General features: G+C 38.4%; 1 protein-coding gene across 1 annotated transcript in view; it reads right to left on the bottom strand.

The window, feature by feature from the left end:
• The window catches only part of LOC130919325 (zinc finger protein 710-like), a 42045-nt gene extending 24443 nt beyond the window's left edge, over window positions 1–17602 (bottom strand). The window contains exon 1 of the mRNA XM_057841923.1: window positions 17424–17602. The gene's annotated coding sequence lies outside the window, so the exon portion shown is untranslated. The remainder of the gene's footprint in view (window positions 1–17423) is intronic.
• Between the last annotated feature and the right edge of the window lie 2955 nt (window positions 17603–20557).

Below are 20557 nucleotides of genomic sequence, written 5' to 3'. Positions count from 1 at the left end.
ACTTCCACAGGCTATTGAGGTCCAAGAAGCAAATTGTCTTATTTTAACACTACAATCAAGAGTTTACGATAACGAAAGTAATTGGAGAAGAAAAAAAACCACTTCTAACAAGAGGTGGGAATCATGGGGCACCTAACGATTCGATTACGATTCAGAGGCTACGATTTCATTATAAATCGATAATTGATGCACCCCCCCATTAGCTACTTTTAATGTTTCGTACATTAGTGACAAAAATCGTACAAAAATCCTCTCAGGCTTAAATAAACTACTATTTCAGTATCAAGTTAACAGTTCAAAACAGTAAATAACTCAAGTCCCCATTCTGTATCAGCAGCTTTAAACTACATCCAATTAATTTTGTGAATTGACCGTTAAAGTTGTTAAAAATGCTCCCGTTATTTCATAATTTCCCTTCTCTCTACTTTCGACATGTGAAAGTTTTAAAACTGTTTCATCATTTAAAGATAGATTCAAATCAAGATATTGCCGATTTAAGAGTATTTTCGATAAAAAGTTAATTAGGTTTGCTCGGAAGGTTCGCTACAGCAGCCTGCCAGAGAAGTCTACTGCTTTAAGATGGCAGCTGTTTACCAACTCTGGCAAGTCTATCATGTCGCATCTAGTTTTCTATACATTTGCTGCTTACGCCGCCGAGTCTGTCATTTCGCATCTAGTTCTTTATACGTGATATCTACCGTAGCATCATGTGGGAGTAGTTTGTAGCGGCAGTCAGTCGCAGTCAGGTATTGTTTTTTTCTATCTTGCTGCATGAGTTGAGCCAGAGCTGTGAGTTGAGCATGATGTTTACTCTCGGTCCGTTCCTCATTGCGTCCTGAAGACCGTGCTGTGTTTTAGTTCCGCTTTACTTGGTATATTTCAATAATCGTAATTTGGATGTTTGTGAATCGCTCTCAAATCTTCCACGGCCGAATCGCGAATAATCTAAGAATTGGAAATTTCATACACCTTTACTTCTCACACCCCCCATTTTTTTTTTTTTCTTTAAATACCTAGCCAACTAAGTGTGGCTATTCAATATCATTGGGTAAAGTCAATTAAACCGATTACTCTTGTTAGTTTACATTGTTTGTCTGGACAGTAGTATACTCCAATTGCTTTTACTGTAGGACACGAATTTCTTACTGCCATTAGTTTCCTCATGAATAGAATTCTATCTTCTGACTGTACCACAACTGCAAATGTCACAAAACATGCAGAATTGGAGGTAAAGGCTACAACTATGGCAGCCGTGTTATGATGGAAAATGTTATATTTTGCCACAGAAACATTTCAGTCAAGATGAAACTGTTATGTTTATGATTTATCAATTAGAAGTCGACCGATACGGGATTGTCAAAGGCAGATACGATTATTAAAAACAAAACAAAAGATACTTCATTGTGAAAGCAGTTAACTTAAACCGCTACAATTATTTAAGTAATTGCATGTACTGTTACCACACTTTTCCACCCCCTTCCCAGGAGTGGCAGTAATGCTCATTAAATTAACATACATAAAATAAAGGACGCTAAAGACCCATCCATCCATAATCTACCGCTTAATCTGGGGTTGGGTCGCAGGGGCAGCAGCTTCAGCAGGGAAACACAGACCCCCCCCCCAGCCACCTCAAGCAGCTCCTCCAGAGGGATCCCAAGGCGTTCCCAGGCCAGCTGAGAGACATTGTCTCTCCATCGTGTCCTCAGTCGCCCCTGGGGCCTCCCTCCAGTGGGACATGCCCGGAGCACTTCTCCAGGGAGGCGTCCAGGAAGCATCCGAACCAGATGCCCGAGCCACCTCAACTGGCTCCTCTCAACGCGAAGGAGTAGTGGCTCAACACAGAGTCCCCCCCCCTCTCTTCTCACCGTACCGCTAAACACCATGATCACGACATCTTTTCCCTACCATGAAAAACTTCAAGCATTTTCGCTGAGACATCAAAACTTAAATTTGCCTTTCACTCTACAAAAATATGTTGTGGGCCTCCATTTGAAACAGGTGTCAACCAAAACAAAATGGCTACAGCTCATGCCAATGTTACCACAGATGCCTCAATGGACAACAGAAAAAAGTGTGACAAAATAGAAAGATCGAAGGGAGCGAGCAGAGTGGAGTGACAAACCGTTAGACAATGCGTGTTCACACACATTGGAACGCGTGCATGCAGGAGCTAAAATTACATTGAAAAGGGCACAAAGTGGGCCAAGTCAGAAGGGTGAACAGAAGCTAGAAACACTGAATCAAGTTTAGATGATGTACAGTCTAATCAAGTCATTGCATAATAACACCAAAGGAGAAAGCTCAACGACTTTACATGAACTCTACATTTTAGCAAGGTAATTTGTGGCAGGTTCAATCCAAGTAATGTTTGAAATTTACACACACACACACACAAAGAAGGGAGCAACCTTCAGTTTGTTATAGAAGTTGTTGTACAAAATCAGTTGTTAGCCTATTATCTGAATCTTGTAAACTGTAAGACAATTTCTCAAAGTTTTCATTTTAAATTGTCAGGTTACATGTCACGTAGATGCTTCAAATACATAAGAGTCCAGTGGGCTACACTGAATAGCTAGGCTGAAAATGAATTATTAGTGAATTTTCTGTCATTTTTTTCAATGGATAATGAGGCAATTATCTTGAGGCAAAAGTTGCATGCTGTAGCCTTTATTTTACTTTAAGGGCTACCTTAGTCCTCATTAAATAGCAAAGGGCGCTCAGCATGGCTGAAACACAGGCCCAACACATTAGGCAGCTCTGCTTCCAGATTTTTTTTTTTTTTTTTTTTAACCCTGCCTGCAGCGGAGTGGAGCACAGCAATGTGCTGACACCATCATCGGCTGTTCTGAATCTCTTAGCATGGCTACATTTCCAACTGCTGATAAAGAACAGGCCAAAATATATAATTCACTCGAGGTGGTTTGCTGTATGTTGCCAATATCAAAATAACATCCTAATGTTTTTACTGTTAATCACTGCTGGACACAGCTAGCAACCTCAAGTACTGACTGCTAGCAAACTCAACAACTGATTACATCATGACAATGAAACATTGTTGACTCAAGTCACAATCCTCCATCACTACTCGCTGATTAAACCTTGGGGCCTTCTTCAATATTCTATTAACACTATAAACAAGCAATCCGGTTAAAGTTTCAATAAACAAAAGACTATTATTGATGAGAGTAATAGAATTGTTTCCACCAACTTGTTTAATTCACCGCAGTACTTTTCAGATCCTAACTGAATTTTCTGCTGCGATGTGAATGAGATAAAATGCATAGCTTTCTGATCCAAAATGAGCACAAAAATGAATCGTTTTGTTTTGGAAGCACAGCTACTTAAGTTTAAAAAGATCCATGCCATTAGGCAAGGCAAGGCAAGGTATTTATATAGCACAATTAAACACAAGGCAATTCAAAGTGTTCTACATCAAATAAAGATAATAAAAATCTCATTAAATCAATAAAAGGTAAAAACAAAGACAATCGAAACAGGAAATTATACATAAAAATTGCATTTAATCACGAATAGAATAAAAAATAAAATGAAAAAAAAAATTTAATTTAAAAAAAACTTAAAAAAAAAAAAAAATACTACTAATAATAATTGCAATCAGATAAAGCACTAGAGGAATAGAAAGCAAATAGCTTGAAATATATAGACAGTTATGGATATGCTGTGTTAAAACAAAAGTGCTTTTAGCCCTGATTTAAAGGAGCTAACGGATTGAGCATACTTCAGACCATCAGGTAACTTGTTCCAGAGGTGAGGAGCATAATAACTAAATGCTGCCTCAACCTGCTTGGTTCTTGTTCTTGGAACATACAAGAGGCCGGTTCCAGACGACTGTAGAGTCTAGATGTTTCATAAGAATCTAACAAATCAAGCATGTACTTTGCTCCAAGGCCAATGAGTGTTTTATAGACAAACAGTAGTATTTTATAGTTTATCTTTTCACTCACTGGAAGCCAGTGCAACGATTTCAAAACCGGTGTAATGTGGTCCAGTTTTCATGTATTTGTGAGGACTCTGGCTGCAGCCTTCTGTACTACAGGGTGACCCAAAAAAAAGTTTACACTCAGTTGACTGCTTGTTTAAAAGCCATTCAAACATATCTAAATAGGTTGTCATGCTTAAGTGATTCATTAAGGCAGTGCTTCTCAATTATTTTCTGTTACGCCCCCCCAAGGAAGACGTAAATGTTTCGCGCCCCCCCCAACTCTCTGCCGCCACTGTAAATAGTATCATTCGTCTATATTACTATTATAAGGTCGCCTCAGCCTAACATTGTCCTTTTTTTTCTATTAAAGAAAAAAAGTAACATAGATCAACTTATAATAAAGTATAACTTTTTTAACATTGTGTTGCTTGTAACAGAAAAGACAATGCGCATCAATTTGCCTGAAGTTAAAAAAAAAAAAAAAAAAAAAAAAGTCACATCCAAACTGTAAAAATACACTCAAGGTACATTTTTGACCATTTGATACTGAAAAATAAAATGTAATAAAATCAGTAAATAATAACAAATTCAAATTGATTAGAAACATTTACTCTTCAGGACAACATGCCAAAAAATTTGACCGAAAAAAAACAAAACTGAATAGAAGGGGGGAAAAAGGTCTCTGGACAGAAGGAAAGTTTTTATTTTCGCTGATTCACCACAGTGCTCACTGGTTTACTGATATAACACTGACAAAGCGGGACGATTGTGACAATTGGCAATATTCGGCACATTTTCGCTGAAAAACGTGGCGTCTTAACTGATTTGGCTTCTCCGCTATAATCATTTTTAGACTCAGTAAACAGTGGTCTTTCCTCATTTCCCACTATATTAAAAGTCAAAGGCAAACGGCCCGAAAAAAGCGCATTCTCGGCGGCCGAGGGAGAACCGTAGGTGAGGGCGGTGGTCGTGACGATCCCAAGCCGAAAACAGCACTTCTCGGCCGGACACGTGAGAAAGACAGTGGGTCGCTGCGTGAGTCCAGCTCTGCATGAGTCTCTTCCGTGTGCTCTTGCTTACTTCAAAAATACTGCACGCACTTTGAAAATGAGAGCGCCACTGCCACCCACGGAGTGGATGTGCAAGTACACTTTATTCTAGTACGGGAAAAAAAAAAAAAAAAAAAAAAAAAAAAAAAAAAAAAAAAAAAAGCATGTTCCCCGAGGTCACTCGCGCCCCCCCTGGCATCGCTCTGCGCCCCACCATTTGAGAAGTACTGCATTAAGGTCTCTCAATGCAGCTGGTAATCTCTCGTCTCTACAATTCCTGTGCTTCTGCTGAAAATGAAGAAAACTTTAGCTGTACCTGAATTGCTGCGTGCCGGTCTGACACCTACTGAGATTGCAGCAAATCTGAGAATATCCAGACGTGCAGTCTACAAAGTTAAAAAGAAGCTGAAAGATACTGATACAGCCTCACGAAAACTTGGGTCTGGAAGTGCCCGATCTGTGGGGACCAAAAAGTTGATTGGGAAGGTGATATGTGGCCACCCAGAGTCCAGATCTCAATCCCCTGGATTATAGCATATGGGTAACTGTGGAGGACAGTGCCTGTAAGAAGCCATAAACTTCTGTGGCAGCCTTGGAGAGGTCCATTGTTAGCGCTTGGGAAAAGATGACAGCATCCTACATAAAGAAGACCTGTCAAGCGTTCCGCAGGCGCCTGGAGGCTGTTGTGACACTTAAGGGAGGACACATTGAAAAATAGAGTGTACTGTACATGTTCTTTACAATAATGGATAATTTGTGATTAAATTCTAATTCTAAGATGAATAAACATGGCATTTAAGTTGTATAATGGCAGTGTAAACTTTTTTTTGGGTCACCCTGTAGCTGCGGCTGCCTGATTTTTTTCATCAAGACCTGTAAATTTACTGTTGCAATAGTCCAATCTACTGAAAATGAATGCATGCATAAGTTTTTCCATGTCTTGTTGTGTCAGAAGCCCCTTAATTCTGGCTATATTTTTAGGCGGTAATAAGCAGATTTAGTGACGGACTTAAGATGGCTATCAAATTTAGCCTGGCACAACTCCGCTAGGCTGCAAGGGAGAATGACTTCAGAACTTTTAGACAATTTCCAATTCTGTAAAAAAGGGGAAAAAAATGTTTTTAATAAGAAAATGTCGTCAAACTACATTCTTGACAGAAGTGTGCACTGTGGGAACGAGGCTCAAGTGCTTCCCGTAACAAGGCCATGCATCACTTTTAATCTACCAGCCAGGTAATTAATATTTAGCCAGCAGCCATAAAATGTTTTAATATCATCAGTCTTAACTGTATTACAGCATTGAGACTCAAAACCAGAGCTGCAGCCACAAATTTGTTTGGAGGCTGGCGTTTTATAATAAGTCCAAAGAATCAGGCTGCCTGGCAAACTACAGAACTGCTTGATGAGAGCAATGAATCACAAGCTTCCTGACTGTTGATGGTAGCGGTGACTGACGACCCACGCCCCCCTTTGGGCATTGAGAGAGAGGATGAAAGTCAAAGTGGCATCCAAAATGGGTCACTTTGGCAACTGGTACAAAATGTGCAGCATGAAGGAACATCTGTACTGTACTGATACTAGAGTGACATTTTATTATCGCTGTCCGTGACTCAGACAGGAAGACGATAAAACTGTACTTTTATGGCGAAGCAGTCATTTTGTTACAAGTGAAGCACCGTACAGATGAAGCAGGGTGGACGTATGCGGATAAGCTTGACTTAATTTTTTTTTTCTCTTTGCTGTTAAAAATCATCAAAGCCACGATTATCCCGAACCTAGTTACCTAGTAGCTGCCTTCTTATTTTGAGTACATCTCGAATCAAAAATATAGTAGTGTGAAAAAGTATCCGAACCTCTTGGAATTTCTCACATTTCTGCATTAAATCACCATCAAATGTGAGCTGATCTTTGTCAAAATCACACAGATGTAAAAACAGTGTCTGCTTTAATTAAAACCCCCCAAACATTTATAGGTTTTCATATGTTAATGAAGATAGCATGCAAACAATGATAAGTAATAAGTAGGGCTGTCAAAATTATCGCGTTAACAGGCGGTAATTAATTTTTTAAAATTAATCACGTTAAAATATTTGACGCAATTAACGCACATGCCCCGCTCATACAGATTTAAATGACAGTACATTGAAATGCCCACTTGTTAATTGTGTTTTATGGAGTTTTGCTACCCTCTGCTGGCTCTTGGGTGTGACTGATTTTATAGGCTTCAGCACCCATGAGCATTGTGTAAGTAATTATTGACATCAACAATGGCGGGCTACTAGTTTATTTTTTTGATTGAAAATTTTACAAATTTTATTAAAACGAAAAGATTAAGAGGGGTTTTAATATAAAATTTCTATAACTTGTACTAACATTTATCTTTTAAGAACTACAAGTTTTTCTACCCATGGATCGCTTTAACAGAATGTTAATAATGTTAATGCCATCTTGTTGATTTATTGTTATAATTAACAAATACAGTCCTTATGTACCGTATGTTGAATGTATATATCCATCTTGTGTCTTATCTTTCCATTCCAACAATAATTTACATAAAAATATGGCATATTTTATAGATGGTTTGAATTGCGATTAATTGCGATGTTGTGAGTGGCTTAATGTTTAAGCTGTAATTAACTCGATTAAAAATTTTAATCGTTTGACAGCCCTAGTAATAAGTAATAAGTAAGTGAACCCTCTGCCTAAGGAGCCTTAAAGAGCAATTCAAACCGTCCAATTCAAACCAAAAAGTTTTACCAAACATTTTAAGTCAGGTGTGGTTTAAAGCTGCCCTGCCCACTATAAAATACACACCTGGTAAGAATAGTCTTGATGAGAAGCATTGTCTGATGTGCATAATGGCTTGGTCAAAAGAGCTGTCTGAAGACCTGTGATCAAGGACTGTTTATTTGTCTAAAGATGGAAAAGGATACAACGTCTCTAAAAGTCTGGAGTTTCATCAATCCACAGTCGGAGAAGGTGTCTACAAATGGAGAGAGTTTGGGACTGTTGCTTCTCTCCCAAGGAGTGGCCGTCCACCAAAGATGATGCCAAGAGTTCAGCGCAGAATACTCAGAGTGGTAAAAAAAAAAAGAACCCAAGAGTGTCTGCCTAAGACTTACAGAAATCAGTGACACAGTCCAATATCTCTGTGCACACATCAACTATATGTAAGACAATGGCCAAGAATGGTGTTTATGGGAGGACTCCACAGAGGAAGCCACTGCTGTCTAAAAAAAAAAAAACGTTTAATGTTTTCAAAAAGGCACTTGGACACTCCACAGACGTTTTGGCAAAATATTTTGTGGACTGATGAAACCAAAGTTGAATTGTTTGGGAGTAACACACAACGTCATGTGTGGAGGTAAAATGGAACAGCTCACCATCATCAACACCTCATCCCCACCGTGAAGCATGGAGGAGGGAGCATCATGATTTGGGGCTGTTTTGCTACCTCGGGGCCTGGACAACTTGCAGTCATTAATGGAAGAATGAATTCAAAAGTTTATCAGGATGTTTTGCAGGACAACCTTAGGCCGTCTGTGACACAGTTAAACCTAAAAAGAGGATGGCTGCTGCTACAAGACAATGATCCAAAACACAGACGTAAATCAACCTCAGAATTGCTTCAAAAGAACAAAATACACATTCTGGAGTGGCCAAGTCAAAGTCCAGACTTGAACTCTATTGAGATGCTGTAGCATGACCTAAAGACAGCGATTCATACCAGACATCCCAGGAATCAGACTGAACTACAGCAGTTTTGCAGAGAAGAATGGGCCAAGATTAGTCCTGATCGATGTGCCAGACTGATCTGCAGCTACAGGAAGCATCTGGTTGAAGTTATTACTGCCAAAATATTAAATGTGATGTTTCACTTACTTATTTTTCCCCCTTCTGGCTTTCTTTGCATAATATCATTAAAATATGAAAACCTGTAGATGTTTGGGTGGTTTTAGTTAAAGCAGTTTTTTTCATCTGTGTGATTTTGACAAAGATCAGATCACATTTGATGGTGATTTTATGCAGAAATGTGAGAAATCCCAAAAGGTTTAGATACTTTTTCACACCACTGTACGTACACCAGGGCCCCCTTCAAATTGGCACTTAAAGGAGATGCAGTTCATAGTCTTTGTGCAAATTGTTGTTTTTTAAAGCTGAATGAGAGAAGAGCCCTACTGACTAAAGCTAGGTTCAGACCGCAGGTCTTAATGCAAAAATTAGTTTTTTTTGTCCTATCAGATTGTTTTTTTTTTTTTACATGCCCGTTCAGACTACCTTTGTCCATTGAGCCCGTCAAAGCATTACCCACGCGCACACAAACTGACCCGCATGCACAGAAGCATCAAAACAAATGACAACACATACTGGCTGTACGTCATTCAAGGGTGATCATATTTTGATTTCCCAAAAGAGGACACAAATAACAGACATAAATAATCCCTGTTTCGTCTTATATTTAAAGTTTATATTTATTGATAGAATGAATGCACTCAATGTGTATGCATGACGCACACACATAGTCAGGTTGCCGTGACTCTTAGCCAAGTAAGCAATATTGAAATACAGCACTGCTCATTTGGCGCACAGAAAGAAAACCGAGCATTCTGAGGCCCACACCCCCACTCATTTTTTTTATATTTATGACTATTGTCAAGCCCGCCTCTTCCCTAAAAGCCAAGTTAGAGCTCGGCGCTAATGCTAATGTACAGCTCCACCGCTGCCGTCCGCCGTGCCTCTCGCTCTTTGCTGACGTAATTGCTGCATGAATTCTGATTTTGGAGACCTGACAGTTCAGACCGCAGCCACATTCTGGAAAAATGTGGCCCAGATCAGATATTAGCCACATACGAAAGTGATCCAGATCGGATTTGAAATGTTCTACTTTTATGCAGCCTGTCCCATTAAGATTGTCAAGTTAATGCCTCACTCGAGTCGGAAAAACACACAAAAATAGGATTTGTGCATTAAGACCTGCTGTATGAACGTAGCCTAATAGTGTGAGTACCTTGCTCCTCTGCCTTAACTTTGGTTGAGGCAATATTAAACTCTGTGTCTTCGTGTCGCTGCAGTAGTTCAATTTCTTTCTGCTTCAAGTCTTATAACGGATAAAAACGTATCCAAAACAAGATGGAGATGCAGGAGACACTTGGTTGTTTTTATTGTGTTAGCGCACTCTTAAAGTCATTGTGCCCTTATTTTAATCGCAGAAGCCAGCGATACTTCTTTGGTTTTGACATGGGATTCTGGGTTACGATGAGGTTCCATTAATACGATAGCAACGTTGCACGAACATGAAGTGAGAACCAGCTGTAGTTTAGATCTAACTCACAGTTAGGCCATGTTAGGCTTGTCACTCACAATAAAATTTTTTTGAGAACGATATATTTTCCCTGAAACTATTGTGATACACAACAGTATCGGTGACTTGTTTTTCCTGCTGGCATAATATTAAAACAATAATTTCATTATCTCAGAAACACTTGAAGGTCATGAAACCAGATTTAGCAATTTGATGAGACATCAACTTTAAATATTTGGGTAGTATCTGTCACGGCAATACTGGCCCCATAGCCACTTGGACTACTAGATCAATACCTTAAAATGGAGTATTACACCGTTATTCTCTACACCATTTGTAAGTATGTGTGTGCGTGACTTCGACCTCCAGCAAAGAGCTAGATTGCTTAGAGTGAAGTGTGAACAAAGCAGCATGAATAATGTTGATGAGACGTAATTTATCGCATCCTGAAAAAACAAATTGTGCGCCATTTTATGTAGCAGACGATAACTTACTTTATAAAATGGTCGACGATCATTTTTACAACATGATATAGTCCAAATGGATTGGATGTCTACTAGCGCTGTCAATGGTGCTGAAAGATGAGAATTCACAGTTTAAATTAGGGTTACTCAAACTGTTTTCTCCAAGGACTGTTTTCAGAACAATCAAAGGATGCAAGAAGGGCCAACTTGAAATCATTCCACGTTCAGGTCAGAATAAGGTAAAGGGTTTTATACATATCATTCGTTCGCTGCCAGCCCCCCAGTCAAATTTGATTGGACGTCTATCTCCATCAATATCTGTGAAACATGATCACTCAATGTTAAAGGTGTCAAGCATCAAAATAATCCAGAGCCATAAGGCCGTATTTAAATTTACACTATTGAAACAAATTTTGCAGAACAAAGAGAAAATGTCCAGCAAGAGCAAAAGTCAAGAAAATCACAAATAAGATTTCTCACAATGGACTTTTCTTTTTTTAGTTTATCCATGTAAAACAAAATACTGAAATTCCACAGCTTCCCACTCGGCCTGTCGGGGTAACAAATTTTAGTAGGCGATATATTGTCTCATATATTATTGCCCATATGCGGTATTATTGTCAATTTCTTTTAACCAATTCAAGCACTAATGAAAATACATCCTAATAAATTACCTAATCAAACGTAATAAATTGTTATTCTTAAATAAAACACAAACTATAAAAATAAATGCTGTATTCAAAAAACAAAAAACAAATTCACACAATGCATATCGTGTCATTTGGAAAGCTAGCTAGGTGCAGAATATGAAATGGGTGAGAAACCCAATGCCATTTTTGTAATCCAGCAATTTTTCATGTTTGAAGTGTCACCTTTTAACCGCAATCTTGCATTTGGGAGAAGACTGCCAATGTTTTATAGCAGGCTAAACTGTTTAGTACATTGTCTTTTTTCCATTAGTCTCAATGTAGCAATGCTAACGTTTTACAATGTTTAATATTGATGTGTTTCCTTATTTTGTATGTCTAAACTTTAATTCTACGGCGTGTTGATGACCAATAAACATCTATGAAAGGAACTGGAGTCTCATGCATTCAACACGCACATATGCAGAGTGTATGCAGCATACGCAAACGCACGCACAAATGTATGCATGCGCACACTCAGCCGGGAAAATTACGTTATGTGATGTCACATGCATGCACACTATAACACGTGTGGCAGTTCGCAGTATTTACAGAAGTAAATATGTTCTCTTCGGAAGGTCCCAGCAGTCACGCTCTTGTGGAAATTTCTGACGATTTTGTGATACCTTAGCCATTGTTTTTTTTTAGCCTGAATGCTTCACATGCTGTTCTAAGAAGCCAAAACTATGTTTTGCACCGTTATCCAAATGGAATAGTGGTGACGTATTTCCTTTGATGATGGCATATAGTTCAAATGTGTACATCAACTATGAAAAAGGCCCATGTCGAATTTGAAAACATCGGAATCTGACTGCTAATATTGCATGAAAATTTCACCTTACAGTCAGAAAAATCAGAATTGAACTGCAGTCTGACTGACCTCGCCTTATTAGAGCTGAAACGATCACTCGAATTATTCGAGGAACTCGATTTTAAAAATTGATCGAGGAATCTTCTCCGCCTCGAGGAATCGTTTAATTTTGCCAGCTCTAAGCTTGACGTTTTGCCCAGACTACTTTTAATGCGGCACAACGCGCTGATGTCACATGCGTACTTGAAGACAGAAACAGCGTATATATTTGAATTCAGGGGTCAGCAGGGGTCCTCAAATACAAATCTTGAAGGTCCACCATTATTTTTTTCATACAAGCATGGGTCCATGTGTTAATGTCGGTCAAGTACAAGACAGGTCGAAGGTGGTAAAGGTGGTTTTCTTTGGACCAAAGAAAAATACAATGGACATTCTGATTAAATAAAAATAAATTAACAACACGTTTTTCTTTTTACTTAAAATATAAATACAAATAAAAAAAACATGCAAGAACAATGTTCATATGTGCACTAAATAGTTGACTAAATCTGTCATTAAGGTGCAAACAATAACTATTGACAGTACATTTTGTAACTGTAAAACACTGCTGAACAAAAATGAAAACATGTGCAAGTAGTGCAGTACATGTTCACTTGTTCATAACATAAACGACAAGCTATGTCATCAAGGTGCAAACAAAACAATTATTGACAGTAACTTTAACTGTAAAACTGCTCAATGAGAGAAATGGCATTTGGGGGTCACAAAGCTGTTCACCCACATGATCAGCCAGTACTTCAGTGCATCTTGTGGTTGATAAATCTGAGAGTGATTGATTTTTGTTGTCATTTCCTCCTTTTCTTTCCCTTTGAACATTGCTGTCATCACTTCATACACTCTTTTATTATTTCTCCATCAGAGAATGGCTTCTTATGTTTGTCATTCCATTCCTCATTGAAACGGCAATTTTCGCTGTCCACGTTTCTTCTCTTGGTCAACTTTGAGCATGCCATTTTGTTAGGTTCAGTCTTCCACTGGTGGCAAGTGTGGTGTTAGTGAACGTTCCTTAACGTTGTGATCTTGAACGTTGCCCGCATGCAGTGCGAGTGCCGGGTTAACACGGGGGAATAAATAAATCACGTTTGCTCACAGTATGACTCACGCTCTTGAATGAAAAATAAAGTACACGACAGCATGTACAAACAGATTGCAAAGTGCCGGGTGTGACTCGTGTTTGAGGTTGCCGACACTGCTGCGGTCCGTCCATGCTAGCTAGTGGCATGCACGCTCTCTCAGCCAATCAGCGCATCCAAGCACGCGCTCTCAGCCAATCAGCGCATCCAAGCAGGCTCTCTCAGCCAATCAGCGCATTGTTGTCATAGCAATGACAACAAGTGAAAACATGTAAGATATTTAACTAAAAATCAAACAGAATTTAGCAATAGAATAGTAGCGGCGATTTATACAAATGATGTATGTTGAAAAAAAGTTTATTTTTTTATTTCGTTTTTTTCATATGTCCGTGGGTCCGCAGAGAGGTGTGCTGTAGAGCAGGGCAGTAAACCGAAAATTTACTGTTACCGAAATTCTTCACGATGACCGACGTAATTTTGACCATGTCGGTAAATTCGGTAATTTAATAAAACAAGAAAATATAGTCTTTTCATCCCGCTTTGACTCTGTGTTGTTCGGCTATGTTCATTCCCCTTTAAGAAAGCATACGGTGTGCTTACGTATGGAGTCACGTGGTTTTCAGGAAGCCAAACAAACAGAAGCCCGGTAGGCTAACGCTAGCGGCTAACGCTACAAGTAAACGGGATAGAGTCGGGTTTAAGTTAGCTTCGCCAAACTTTCACCCGACATTGAGTAAACTCTTGGCGGGTTCCAGACGGGCTTTCACCCGCTGTCCTCCCTGGTTCTCACGATTTCAGGAGAGGATGCTTTCAGTGCTTTCTTCTGGTAGCCAAGCCACAGGCTAACGCGAGTGGCTAACAGCAGCTACAAATGAACGCGATGGAGTCGGATAGCGGCTCTAACCTTGTCAAAACGAGTGAAATTAATGAGTGGACTGGGCACGGACTTCATGTGGCAATCATTATGTCGCGTTATTTGGTATCTCTGTGTGATTTCTCTGAAAGCTTTCATGATGGCAAATCACTCAGCATAAAGTATAATCCAACAGTGAAGCCTATATATAATATGACAGTTTAATGGCCACAGCTATTTTTCTGTATGTGTTTGCTTTATTCTGCCATCATAAAATCTTAAATGTTTCATTGGCATCAGAGCAATACAGCTTTAATCTGGTTGTGTCTGTGTGGGGGGTGCATGTATTAAAAAATGTTCTGGAAAAAAAAAAAAAACCTTGACGTAAACACTTGTGTAGAATAATTATGTCACAGCAGCCATCACCAATAAGTTGTCTGAAGTGTACTGTTAAAGCTGCAAGTCATTTGTGTTAGAATGACATGTTTGCACAGTTGTCATATTGATTTTGATAATGGTGTACATTTTTCAAGTCATACAAGCTGTTATAAATGTTCACACTAGAATTCTTATTGTTTACAAGATTTTTTTTCAATACTTAATGTTTAGACTGCATGTGCAATTGTTAAATTGAAAGCTGGTAAATAAATTTAACGAGAAACGGTTAATTTGTATTCCATGCATTGATTCAAATTTTCAAATTATATAACAGTCCGCTTGGGCGAATTTATCGTCATTTATCGTTATCGAGGTAAATCTGCTCAATTTATCGTGATACGTACTTAAGGCCATATCGCCCAGCCCTAGTGTGCCGTGGTCCAGTCGTGGACCGCTGTCCACTAATTGAGGACCACGGATACAGAGGTAACGACAAAGACGCCGACGAAAGCGAAGAGAAAGGCACCAAGAAAAATCAGAAAATGTCAAAAGTGTAGGCGCATTTCAAGCTGGACACCAAGGCGAACACAGTTTCATGTATTCACTGAAGGACAGCGCTTGCATACCACTACAGCACATCTGCAGCTCCACCAAAAGCACCCTGTATACTCCAAAAGCGGAGGACTGATACCCAAGACACGGTAAAATTAAGTTAACGTAGCGCTAATAAAGAGTAACATGACTGTATCTTGCTAACATAACTTTAGCCCTGCAGAGAGCTAGGTTTCTATCAATTATGACTACTATCGATGCATGGCTTTCATACAGGCTTAATTCATCTGTAAAAACACAGCGCTGTAAAGTGATGAGGGTGTAAAATAAAAACATAATAAAGTTAACTGTCAATTTTAGCTCAGTAGTCAGTGATGGATAAAACACCAAGTAGCGCTGGTGCCTAATGTGCTCCAATATAGCAGGTATCATACATTTATTTTGAACACTGCAAAAACTCAAAATCCTATTAGGACTTACAATTTAGACTAACTTAAAATTTAATTGAAACACATGGGAAAAACACCATGGGTGGTATCAAGCGTAATGACATTTTGAGGTAAGAAATAGAATTATATATATATATATATATTAGGCTTGCACAATATATTGTTTGAACATCGCCATCGCAATATGCGCATGCGCAATAGTCCCATCGCAGGATGTGCGATTTTTTTGTTGTTGTTTTTTTTATGTAAACTTTTTGGTTTTCTTCATGAAATCAGCAATTGTGCAGAGACCAGAGAGAGTGTTCCCATGTCCATCCCTTTATGACCACAATGTACCCAACTTCTGATGGCTACTTTCACCAGGATAATGCGCCATGTCATAAAGCTGGAATCATCTCAGACTGGTTTCTTGAACATGACAATGAGTTCACTGTAGTCAAATGGCCTCCACAGTCACCAGATCTCAATCCAATAGAGCATCTTTGGGATGTGGTGGAACGAAAGATTCGCAACATGGATGTGGAGCCGACAAACCTGCACCAACTGTGTGATGCCATCATGTCAATATGGACCATACTCTTTGAGGAATGCTTCAGCACCTTGTTGAATCTATGCCATGAAGAATTGAGGCAATTCTGAAGGCAAAAGGGGGTCCAACCCGTTACTAGCATGGTGTACCTAATAAAGTGGCCGGTGAGTGAATATATATATATATATATATATATATATATATATATATATATATATATATATATATATATATATATACTATCGAGCGACCCCAAACTTTTGAACGGTAGTGTATTCTATGGGATTTTTCATTATGTATTAGTGTATAAGATCTTAAGTTTTTGGAGTGAAAGCAGTGAATTTTTTGTTTTTTGTCGTAACATCTGAGATGCAATTTTTGGCTGTTTTCAACAATGTACCTCTAAAATAAACACATTGATTGTCTAAAAATGGTTCAAAATTAGGTAAAATGTCTTGTTTTCTCATGTATATTTATAATTGCTCTATACATATTACAAAAATATATGTTTTATCCGATTAATCGATGGAATTTTCAGTAGAATACTCGATGACTAAAATATTCGATAGCTGCAGCCCTAAGCCTTAAACAACAACTTTTTAAAACGATATATCGATTCTTGGCGCGAGCGTATCGAAAATCTTTTGGGATAAAAATTATCGTGATATAGCATCATTTGGAAATAGTGTCACATGACTCACATCCCTACTACATAATAACTGTGCCTCATTCAATTAACCAAGATGTAAAAGTCCAATGTCAAGTGCACAAAAGTGAGGAACCAGCACAGGGTCAAGCCTCCGTGCTCCTAATCACTATATACGTGTAAATGAAAGTACAATAAAACTGCCATATATCCAGCTAAAACAAAACAATTGAGCATAAAGTTAGTACAGGACGCGGCCTATGCGTGAGACATCCCCGTGTTGCGGGGCAGGGATGGGCAGAGTCGGGCTAATGTGGCCTGGTAGCCCCGGCTCCAGCTCCAACATGCTTCCCCTCACCGTCGTGTTTTTGTCACACCACGCCACAACGTACACAAGTCAAAACAATGCATGCAACGGACACCACCTTTCGGCGATGGTAGAGCAGCTACGCCGCTCGTTTGTAGCACAAAACATAAAAGAAACGACTGCGGAAGAGATGTGGTGGTCAAACCCCGGGGGAGGAATCGAACCAAGTTACGGTTGAAGCAGTCCGAGCAAGCACTTTTCTAACCGAGCACATCGCTTCATTGTCCGGGCGGAAGACAACACGGAAACATGGCTGCTCACCTGGTTCCAAAACGGGTTTATGGTGGCGATGAGACTGGTCGTGGTTTTGGAGCGGAAGGAAGGAGAAGCGATTGGAACGACGGACGGCGGCGCTTGCGTGAAGTAGGAGGGAGAGAGATATAGAGAGAGAGAGAAAAGGAAGAGAAGGAGGGGGGATGAGCTGACGTGAATGAATAATAAACAAGAGACTTCCTCGGTTTTTCGCCCCTAAATCAACATCCTAGTCACCAAAAAAGACGTTTTTCTAATGTGTTTGATACCGTCAACATAAGGCTACAGATTTAACAAAAATCGTCTCTCAAATTATTTTCATCTTACTAGTGCATAAATTAATAATTATTACTGTGTCTTAATATTAGACAATTAATTCTATAATTTATAGTGATATATTTTGATGTTACGCAGAAGGTTACTTTTGTTTACGATTTGGCGTCACTTATGGTACGTCGATGTTTTCCACAAGATGGCGTCATTTCTCTATTGGAGTTGGACGGATGCCCAGCCTCCATATTTTTACATAAATTTACATAAAACGTCAATGTCAGCTTTTCTAGTACCAGAATTGTCCAGTGGAAGGGTCACTTTGCATGAATTAACAAGTTCAGTCCATCTTTTCAATTATTCAAATTCTAATTCATTAAAATTCAGTCACTGCTAAAGCAAGATTAATTTTTTAACTGATGCGCTTTAAAACAAAATGTCAGTGCTTGTTGCAAAAACATGTTATCATAGAACGAGGTCTTTTTTTTATTTTTTTATTTTTATTTTTTAATACAAACACATGAGCGTAAACTGTTCATGCTGATTGATTGATTGATTGATTGATTGATTGATTGATTGATTGATTGATTGATTGATTGATTGATTGATTGATTGATTGATTGATTGATTGATTGATTGGGTCCCTTTAAATAATTTTAACCAAACAATTTCAGGAAAAAAATGCTAAATTTATGCAACAAAAAGTTGAATTCAACCCATCCTAGAACAAGTGACCATTCTGGGTAATTTAAAAATATAACTTTTTTCACTCATTCATTTTCTGAGCTGCTTATCCTCATGAAGGTGACGGGGTGCTGGAGCCAATCCCAGCTAACTATGGGCAGTAGGCGGGGTACACCCTGAACTGGTTGCCAGCCAATCGCAGGGCACCGTGCCACCAAATATAACTTTATTAATTTGATTGTATTACTGCTTTTTTTTTAATGACTGAGTCATTCATGTTTCATTCAAGACTTCATGTTTTATTCAATTATTTATTTGAATATTATTTTCACTTATTTTTAATTTAAAAACCTGAATACATGACTTAAATGTTAATAAATAAATAAATAAATAAATGGGGGGGGAAAGAATACTATTTTCCCTAGTACTGCATTTAATTGTGTGCCCTGTAAAGGGTTTAAAAAAAACTCTAGGTCAAAGTAAGTTTAAAGTATATTCTTAGCATAATAACAGATTAAATAAATAAATAGTAGGTGTTATTCGTCAAATAATGTACAGTACTGTGCAAAAATTTTAGGCAGGACACCTGCCTAAAACTTTTGCACAGTACTGTGTATATTTTTTTTAATTATTAAATTTATTAGGATCATGGAAGCTTCCACTTGGAGAAAATATATACATACAGTATATCCTGTATATACATAATATAATAAAAATATATATAGTCTTTAGCGTGTTCTTGTTCTTGCTCGGTACTATAAATATTTAACATCTGTTAAACAATTTGACATATGTTGCATTAAAAAAAAAAACTTTTTTCACCTCTTCAAAAAATCACATCAAACATTTGCCCCTAAATTGTACTCGAGTGGTATTGGCTCCAGCACAACTACGATCCTAATGATGTACGTATATGAATGATCTACTTTAACTCAATGTGCAGTATTTTCTAGTATGCGCCTAAATTACCCAATTCGACACTAGAGGGCACTATCATCCTATGTTTAACTCTAGCCAATGGCGCCTCGAGTTTTCTCATTTGAGACTGATATCCCCTCACTAGTTTTCTACTGATGGCGAGGATAGTGTTTCTATTATATTCTGAGAGTATTGGGGCCAGCCCATGTCATGAATCTCGACATCGATTCAAACATGTTTGTGGTCACTGGGTTCAACTTCAAGAAGGATGGCCACCAGCTTGTTTATTTTGGATTGTTTAGTTTGGGAATAAACATGAACATTGCACACAAACTGGAAGAAAGAGGCCTTCAAGGATAGTCCTACATAAGCCAGAATACAACTCAATGAAGCTCTCTGGGTTCTCGAGCACATAATTGCTATTGTGTGTAAAAAAATAAATAAATAAAAATAAAAACGCTTATATGATATCTCATTTTGAAGTAAATTGGGATTTCAGATTTGAAGTCATTAGAAAAGAATGTTATCATTTAGTTTATCAGTGTCCTCAGTACTTCTGTATCTGAATATATAGAGCTCTTCCATTATCCATGTAGTCTGTCACGTGGCAGACAAACAATCATTCATACTTACGTATATTCACATATTATTGTCTTCATGAGTCTAGCATGCATGTTTAATCATTGATAGTAGTGTATTTTCATTTTGCCAGTGCATCCCATTTGCAAAGCGCAATGCCACGACGCTGAACATTTATGCTTTAAATGCACAGATTGTTTGCATAAAACTAAAATTAATGCTAAAATACAAATCACTGATCTTAAAAGAACTTTCATATAAAGTAAGACAAGACAGGAAAATGCCATTTAACAGAAGACAACCACTGCCATGCTGCCCATATTTGAAACGATGGGTTTATGAATTTCTTCCTGCTATTTCTGAGATAATGTATTCTTGTCTATCTGCATGGCAATCGTGAGTTGACTGCATCGGTACATTGGTGGCTGTGAATAGGTTTTTCATGTGGGCGGTAAGGTCCTGCTATTGCTCGCCTACCTCTTCATGCTTTTCATGCACAAATAACCACATGTAGACAAATACGCTGATTGTTGTTTGTCTCAAATGACAGCTAATCCACTCTCCCTCACTAAAGCAGCATCCACATATAAGTTGCTGATCTTGATACTAAATTTGAGCATTTTACCTCACTTCTGATCAAAGTAACTAATGAAAAAGTAATGAAGTAATGAAAAAATTTTCATTGCAAACAA

This window comes from Corythoichthys intestinalis, chromosome 1, assembly GCF_030265065.1.
Source record: "Corythoichthys intestinalis isolate RoL2023-P3 chromosome 1, ASM3026506v1, whole genome shotgun sequence".
NCBI classification, from domain to species: domain Eukaryota; kingdom Metazoa; phylum Chordata; class Actinopteri; order Syngnathiformes; family Syngnathidae; genus Corythoichthys; species Corythoichthys intestinalis.
The sequence above is the reverse complement of the archived record's forward strand: the minus strand, read 5'-3'. Positions and strand labels throughout refer to the sequence as shown.